Consider the following 7,560-nt stretch of genomic DNA (forward strand, 5'->3'; position numbering starts at 1 on the left):
TTCTATTGGAAGACATCATCTTCAGTTAGTATAAGCAAAACAGCATTAATAGAAATACTGAAAGTATGAGCACTGAATGTATTAAATAAATATTGTATTCCCCAAAAATAGAAACACATGCAAACAAACAAAATCATAAAGAAATTATTAATAAATAAAATACCTGATCAATACATGTTGCCTGCTCCTGCTCTCTTCCATGTGACATGGGCTCCATTCGTCTTCTCTTCCTACGTAGAAATGTCATAGGGGTGACATTAGCAAGATGCTTCTAATGTAACACATGAAAATACTCAACTTTTAATATAGAAACTAGGGGTTTGACGTTACACAGAAGTCACAGTTTGGTTCATATTTTGGTTTAAGAGTCAGTTTGGTACAGGGAAAAAAAAGTGTTATTATTGTTGACTGTTATTGTGTCAAAGATGCACAAAATCCTCTTGCTTGGGACCGATACAAACTAAAGTACCTTTCCTGTTCGTCCATGTCCGCACATTTTCTCTTCCTAAAAACAAATTTATAAATATCAGACCACTAAATTATAACTAAACACATCATAGTTATCAGGTAAGAAGTTGTTCATACCTTTGGTGTTCTATGTTGTCTAACAACAGCTGGCACCACCACCTCCTTATAAGTGGCATATCATGCTAGTAGATGAAGACAGATATGTCATTGTAATTGCAATCCTAAAATCTGTACATTAACATTTTCAGACTTAAATTGCTGACCTGTGTGAAGTCAAAGGTCCAGTCCAGTGCCATGTATAGTGCGTACTGTAATCCATATCATAAACAACAGTTAACATTCTTTTCATATGATAGAACAGAGTTGATACAGAGTTGTTACTGTACATATAAACCATATCAATGATCCTTTTCCCTTGGCATCTGCTTATGTTATTATGTTTGTTGATGCCGAGGTGCACAATCCCATTACTTACTCATCACTTACCATTAGCATGAACACACCACAGTCCACGCTGCCTGCTTGTGTTGGAACATTCTGATAAAAATGCCAGAAGTTATTGACAACTCAATTTTATTCAAAATATTTCATAAAATTACATTTCTTGATACTATTTCAATGAATAGCACATTTCACAAGGCATATAAAAATAAAGCATTTCCTTCACCTTGTTTTAAAAACAAATGCCCAGGATCCTGGTACCATCTGTGCTGCAATGTGCTATAAAAGACGAAAGGATAGCATGCTGAAATACACTGTTAAAGACCTCACATGATTGTGATGTGACGTGACATTTGTGGGCAACATTTTAAACAGTTTAAGCTTGCTGTTCCATGCTTCATTCTGAATAGCACCTTTTCCATCAGTACAGACAATCGATTGTTGATTAATTGGCTTCCATTATTGCTTTAAGCAACAGTGGAGCAGGTGTGCATAGTATGACTCCAGACTGTGCTACCTTGATTGCCACAAATATAATGAACACATCACCTGAAGGCTTCTTTAGAACACAGCAGAAGCAACATTGAACAGTTGCAAACATCTTAACTCTACTAGGAACATTGAACGGTTCCTTAACAGAACAATATTAATGATAATATAACGTCATGCAAAACACAAAAACTTAACGGAACATTAATTTACGGGAACAATGAACGGTTCCTCAATATTAGACTGAAACCTGAACATGGATAAATAATGCCAGTTTCCATAGCCACTAAGCTTGGAGGAATCAAGAAGACGAATCCTCTTAAGTTTAGTCTTCAGGACCTGTAAAAAAAATTTCAAGTAAAGGTTGAATCTGCATTGTGCAGACTACTGCAACTGTACATTAAAACAGCTTCACTGTAAGGCCTTTTTCATAACTTTTAAGTGAACATATATGTGACAAAGCAGATTATTTTTCATGACATGGACTACACACACTTCTCATGAGAATGTGTGGCTGTGTACTGGAATTTCAAATCTAAAAGTAGATGCAATATTTGAAAAGTCTGTCAATGTGACCAAATAATAATAAAATGGTGACATTCTTATAAAAAATTGACATGATGCCTGTAAAACTTACACCTAGTATCCAGTGTCCTGGTTTCTATACATGAAAAAGGATGCAGTCTTTAGATGATGCATCTACCTGCATCATTGGAATGACAACAATAAAGGCTTGTACTTTCAACGTGAAGATATTTTTAAATTCGCAACCATAGTCTGAAATGCTGACACTATGTACAGGTTCAACAAACTATAGCCTCACACAACACATGCATAGAACTTACTGGCAGCGAGAGAAACGGGTCGTCATTGAGAGGCTGTGTCCAAGTGGGGATAACACAGGCATCCACAGCATGAACATCCTTTCCCTGTAAATCACAGAATACCAGTTTAAAGTATTTGGGTTTACTTGGAAGAAATAAGTACTATCAATGATTGAAAATTGTACTTCGAAATGCTACAAAAAATATCCATACGCACCTTCTGCCCAGCAATCTTGATGATCAGAGATAAACAACAGTTGACAACCTGTAATAAAACAACAGAATGTTTTACGGATTACAAAGACATTTTACTAAACAATTTTCAAATATTTCTGTGATTAAAAGTGTACTAACTGTTGCCTCCACTTCTCTGTCCAATCCCAGGGACAGGAAGTCCAGCCTTTTTAAAACTGTAGTGCCCACTTGACCAATTGCCTCGTCTGGTGATATGTGTCATCCAACACATCATCGAGCTTTAAAATGACAGTATCAGTTAAATACTTACTACTATATTATACTAGACGGCAAAAAACAAAAGACTGTAGAAAACTGACTTTAGAACTCATTTATATGAAGAAAAATATTCACTGTGTTTGATGCGGGCCATATTAGGCCTATTAGAACTAAATCAAATTTAAAAAACCTTACCCATGCCAATTGTCCTTTGTCCATCTCGTGCTCAGTTGCTTCCCTTCTTGCACATATGTGGTATATGTGCTTCATTCCACAACAGTGTTCATCGCAAACCTCAAAACCTCCTGCAATATGGTAAGAGAAGCCCAATTTCAGAAATGACAGGAGCATAATAAGCAATGTGTGGAATTTGTACCATAGCTGGTCTTTACAGCAACTGACTTAGTAAATATTGTTCCAAGTTGTACAACATTAGATTATAGTGCATTAGATAGTGCAGTATCAGATGCTACATTTTTGTACTGTGTTGATCTCTGGAATACCTGTTGTGGTTGCAGCTGGAGCTTCCACTATGTTCATAGTAGGGGCTACGTTGACAGCAGGAGTCAGTGGTGGGGTGGTGGCAGCGGCCTGGGTTCTTGGGCTCTCAGCCCTTAGGTTAAATTTAACTCCATAAACAACAGCACAAGGGCATGTGACCACAGCCCATCCACCTGGTAAAAGAAAGTTATTGTACCCGTTATGAGTAACTATTACAGTGAAATGTAGTAAGTCTGAATGTTATTACTGATGCAAACACTTTTGAATATGAATCAACTCACCAGAAGCCCCCCAGACCTTTGCAAACACTTTGTCATATGATGACCGGTTCTGCATTTCTGTGCGGAGCCTCATAATTAGGTCCACCCTGGAGCCCTTGGAGTCTATGCCACACTCCTTGCAGAGCCTTCGCACAGCTTCCATCTATGATGTTAAATAGCAAATATTACAGCCCTGATGGATTCAACAATGAGAAAACCCATACAAATAACGAATTACTCCACAGTGTGCAAATACCTTCAGTTTCAGAATCTCGTCAGTGAGCCGGTCCTCTGTAATTAAGAGGTCGGATTCTTCATTTGGGTTCCTTGGTGTGTGGATTTTGCAGTGTTCTGTGTTTAACACCACACTGGAGCCTCTTGTGTGGGGACCAATCCATGGTGCCCAGTTATGGTAACTGGGCCGTACCAAAAACGGGTTCTGCTTGTTACCTGCAGGAACATTTCAGAAGAAGAGTACAGAATATGTTACTCCCATTGCAGCACGTGTGGGATTCTCATTAATGTCACTCCAAACATATTTTGGATGTTGACAAATTCTGGTTCTGGATGTAGTTCATACTTACTTGGCACCAATCCCTGACTGACCATTTCTAGTGACACAGACTCCCAGAAGTCTTACACATTAACTTTCCCATCATAATCCTGGGGTGGCTGCTCTATGCTACTTACTAGAAAAGAAACAGGACAACAACAAATACAAATGTTGCACCATTATGAATGATGCTACCTCAGAGGGCTCAAGATATCCACATATGCTTCTTTCAAGTCTGGTGGAATGACATTTCCCAGAAGTGACTTTGCTGGCGTAATGAGTTATTTTATAGGCATGTAAAATCTGGTTACAATCAAACCTGAGATACCAAATGAATGACAGCGACAGGTTACTGTGATATTTTATATCATGTTCAGGGCAATTATTTCATTATTTATATACTTACCGGGCATACTGAAGACTCCCTTCTTATGGAGATCCATAACAACCGTAACAGGATGGTAACCACATGTGACACATGAAAATGTGTATGAATGATCTGTCATGGCTTCATAATGTAAGTATGCATACAACAGTTTTTGCTTTGATGGGAATCTTTTGCCACACGTCTTCTCCAACACCTCTACAGCACTTCCAATGGCCTGGTGAGTCTATTAAAAAATCAATTATCAGACTTATTACAGATTAGAGTTTTTTTACAAGTTTTTTCTGGTTTGCAAACAATTAATACATACCTGGAGAGTGTTTCGCAGGAACACACAAAGATGCAAGGAAACAAGAGTGTGATCATCAAAGTTGTGTATTCCATCACTCCACTCCTGGTAGCGGAAGATCATGCCACAGCTACAGCAGTACTTGCAATACGCTGATACTCCTAATAAAAACAATTACAAGTTGGTGTGTCAGATGTGTCAACAGCTGCCAATTTCAATTATGCTATTTGCAGTAAGCACTGGATATCATTTAAAATTCATACATGTTCTTACTTTAAAATCTGTACTTAAAGGCTGGTTCACCAAAAATATGATACAATATGATAATAGTAGCTGCTACTGTTATCATATTGTAATGTGGCTTGAAAAAACAAACAAAAAAAGGCAGCTACCTTGTATTATGTCAGTCACAGTCACAATTTTTGCTGTTGCGGTGATGAGCTGTGGTTCACTCAGCAGTGTCTGGCCTGTGCATTCAGTGCAGATGGTCTCATGAGGAATTAGGTGCCTCGGAAAGTCACCCATTGCACTGATAACATCATGAGGAAGATCTGCAGGAATTTTCTTCCTGAAGATGTAGTGCACCATCCGTGACAGCATCGGGTCATCAGGTGGGTATTGTGCCCCTTCTTTGTGTTGCTCCTCTTCTCCCTCTGCAACATCTGTAAATGATTCTACAGGTGCACCTTCCGTACACCTTACATTGACAATAAGCGACGGTTCTATCTGAAATAGATGCCACTTGCCAATGGTCTTGTGGATGCAGGACTGTCTTGGTTTGGCACATGGACAGCACCATTCAATTATTTTACTGTCATACGTGACCAGCACTCTACCTAGCCTATTATAATAAGAGATGTCCGGTTCGTACACAGAAAAGAATTCTTTGGTGGGTGGTCCACCAACTGTCACCAGGCATGACAGAGGCACTCCCACATTCATAGCTTCAGCTTGCCGTTGGAGACATTTTTGTTTACTGGCTTCACCAAACCACTTTTCTTGGACAATTTGTGTCAACACATCCTATTCCAGCGTAGGGTTGTCTGTTCTGGCAGGCGGGCAGTAGGTGAGGGACTGCAGGTGGTGGCATTCAAATGGAAAAAGATTGCTTCTTTTAGCAGAGTCTGCATTTATCTTGCACTAGTCCATTTCACAACTTATTTGTTGATCCTTGCCGACTGTCTTTTTTATGATATGGATAGGTGTGCTGGGTCCAGTAAATGATTTTACGTCAACAAAAACACCATGTCTGGGATCAAAGCACTCACTGCTCAGATGACATTGAGCTGTGATGTCCCGCTTGTTGTCCGAGTGCTTCCTATGCAAGTGCATTCGTAAGTTGCGTCTATTCAGTGTAAGTCCACAATGGATACACTGAACAGTCTGCTGCTTTTGACCCTGCACACGAGGTGGTGCCTTTGCAGGTGTAGCTGAAGCCACTGTGGGAGCATGAGGTGCAGGTGCAGCTAAAGCCACGGTAGGGGCAAGAGGTGGAGGTGCAGCTAAAATATGAGGTGGAGGTGTAAATGAAGCCACGGCAGGAGCATGAGGTGCAGGTGCAGCTGAAGCCACAGCAGGAGCACACAGGGGGAGGTGCAGCTGAAGCCACGCTGGGGGCAAGAGGTGACGGTGCAGCTAAAATATGAGGTGGAGGTGTAAATGAAGCCACGGAAGGAGCATGAGGTGCAAGGTGTCTCCTTGCATGATTCAAGGTGAGAGACAAACTGAATTTTGCGTATAACTATTTTCTGGCATTTTGTGCAATGGAAATGTGCCACATCTCTGCACCGCCGACTGCATTTGCAGATGAGATAACCTGTGAGACAACATTATCACAATCAGAACTACTGACAACCTCACACACAATCCACAAACAGAAGCACAAGCTTGATAAGGAGACAATATAAGTTTTCTCTCAATAATATGTTATCTTCAGTTTATTCAGACTGTACCTTGATGATGCACTGCCAACTTTAAATGATTTTGTTGGTGATACAGCATTCTATGACTTTTTGTCGTGCTGTAATAACAACACGGACAGCTATAGGTGTCCGCCAAAGGGATATCTGGATCCTCTGTGGTGAAATGGGTGGCGTGCTGCTGAGACAACCATATCAAAAGACCAAGATCATTAGATGCAAATCCATGCACAACTTAAGTTAATGCTATCAGCATTCAGGCAGTGATGCAGGCAGGCGGGTAGTCACGTTTTGCTGGAGCTCCAGCACACCCGTTTATTTCTCGATATTACCACTCATTTTTCACAACCTAACTAAGTTCATACGGAGTATTGACTCCGTGTAATGTCTCTGGAGCACTTTTGGGGCAACTCGATCGGCAAAATGCCCCCGAAACAGGCTAAGAAGTCCGCCGTATCAATATCAATAATAACATATCGCAGCATCTTAACGAGATTGGTGTCCGGTTCGATGAAGCTGAGAGGAGGATATCAGCGGTGGAAGATACTGCGGTCGAAACAGAGAAGAAGGTTGTCAGCTTAACGAAGTCAGTTACGGAGCCAGTGTTGCCAGATTGGGCGTTTTTCCGCCCAATTGGGCTACTTTTGTTGACGCCAGGCGGGAAAAAAATACATTGGGCGGGTGAATAAAATTTGGGCTGCTTTTGTCCACATTTGGCGGGTTTTTTAATATTGTGAAAACAGCACTCTGAACTGCGGGAGCCCATCACGAGCGCCGGAGGAGCGAGTTAAATAGAACAGAAAAGCACCAACACCCAGCTAACGGCGAGGAGCATCTCTCTCTCTCTCTCTCTCTCTACCCCCCCCCCCCCCCCCACCCCGCTAACAGCGAGAAGTGGCTCCCCCCCCCCACACACAGACACACAAGGGTGTCTGGCAACTTCGTGATTTGGGCTGGCTTTTAGTGGATTGGGTCTGA

General features: G+C 41.0%; 1 pseudogene; it reads right to left on the bottom strand.

Moving 5' to 3' along the window:
* Nucleotides 1-3,137: 3,137 nt before the first annotated feature.
* On the bottom strand, nucleotides 3,138-5,995 carry LOC115591602 (uncharacterized; annotated as a pseudogene).
* Between the last annotated feature and the right edge of the window lie 1,565 nt (nucleotides 5,996-7,560).

The sequence above is a fragment of the Sparus aurata genome, chromosome 11 (genome assembly GCF_900880675.1).
Source record: "Sparus aurata chromosome 11, fSpaAur1.1, whole genome shotgun sequence".
Lineage (NCBI taxonomy): Eukaryota > Metazoa > Chordata > Actinopteri > Spariformes > Sparidae > Sparus > Sparus aurata.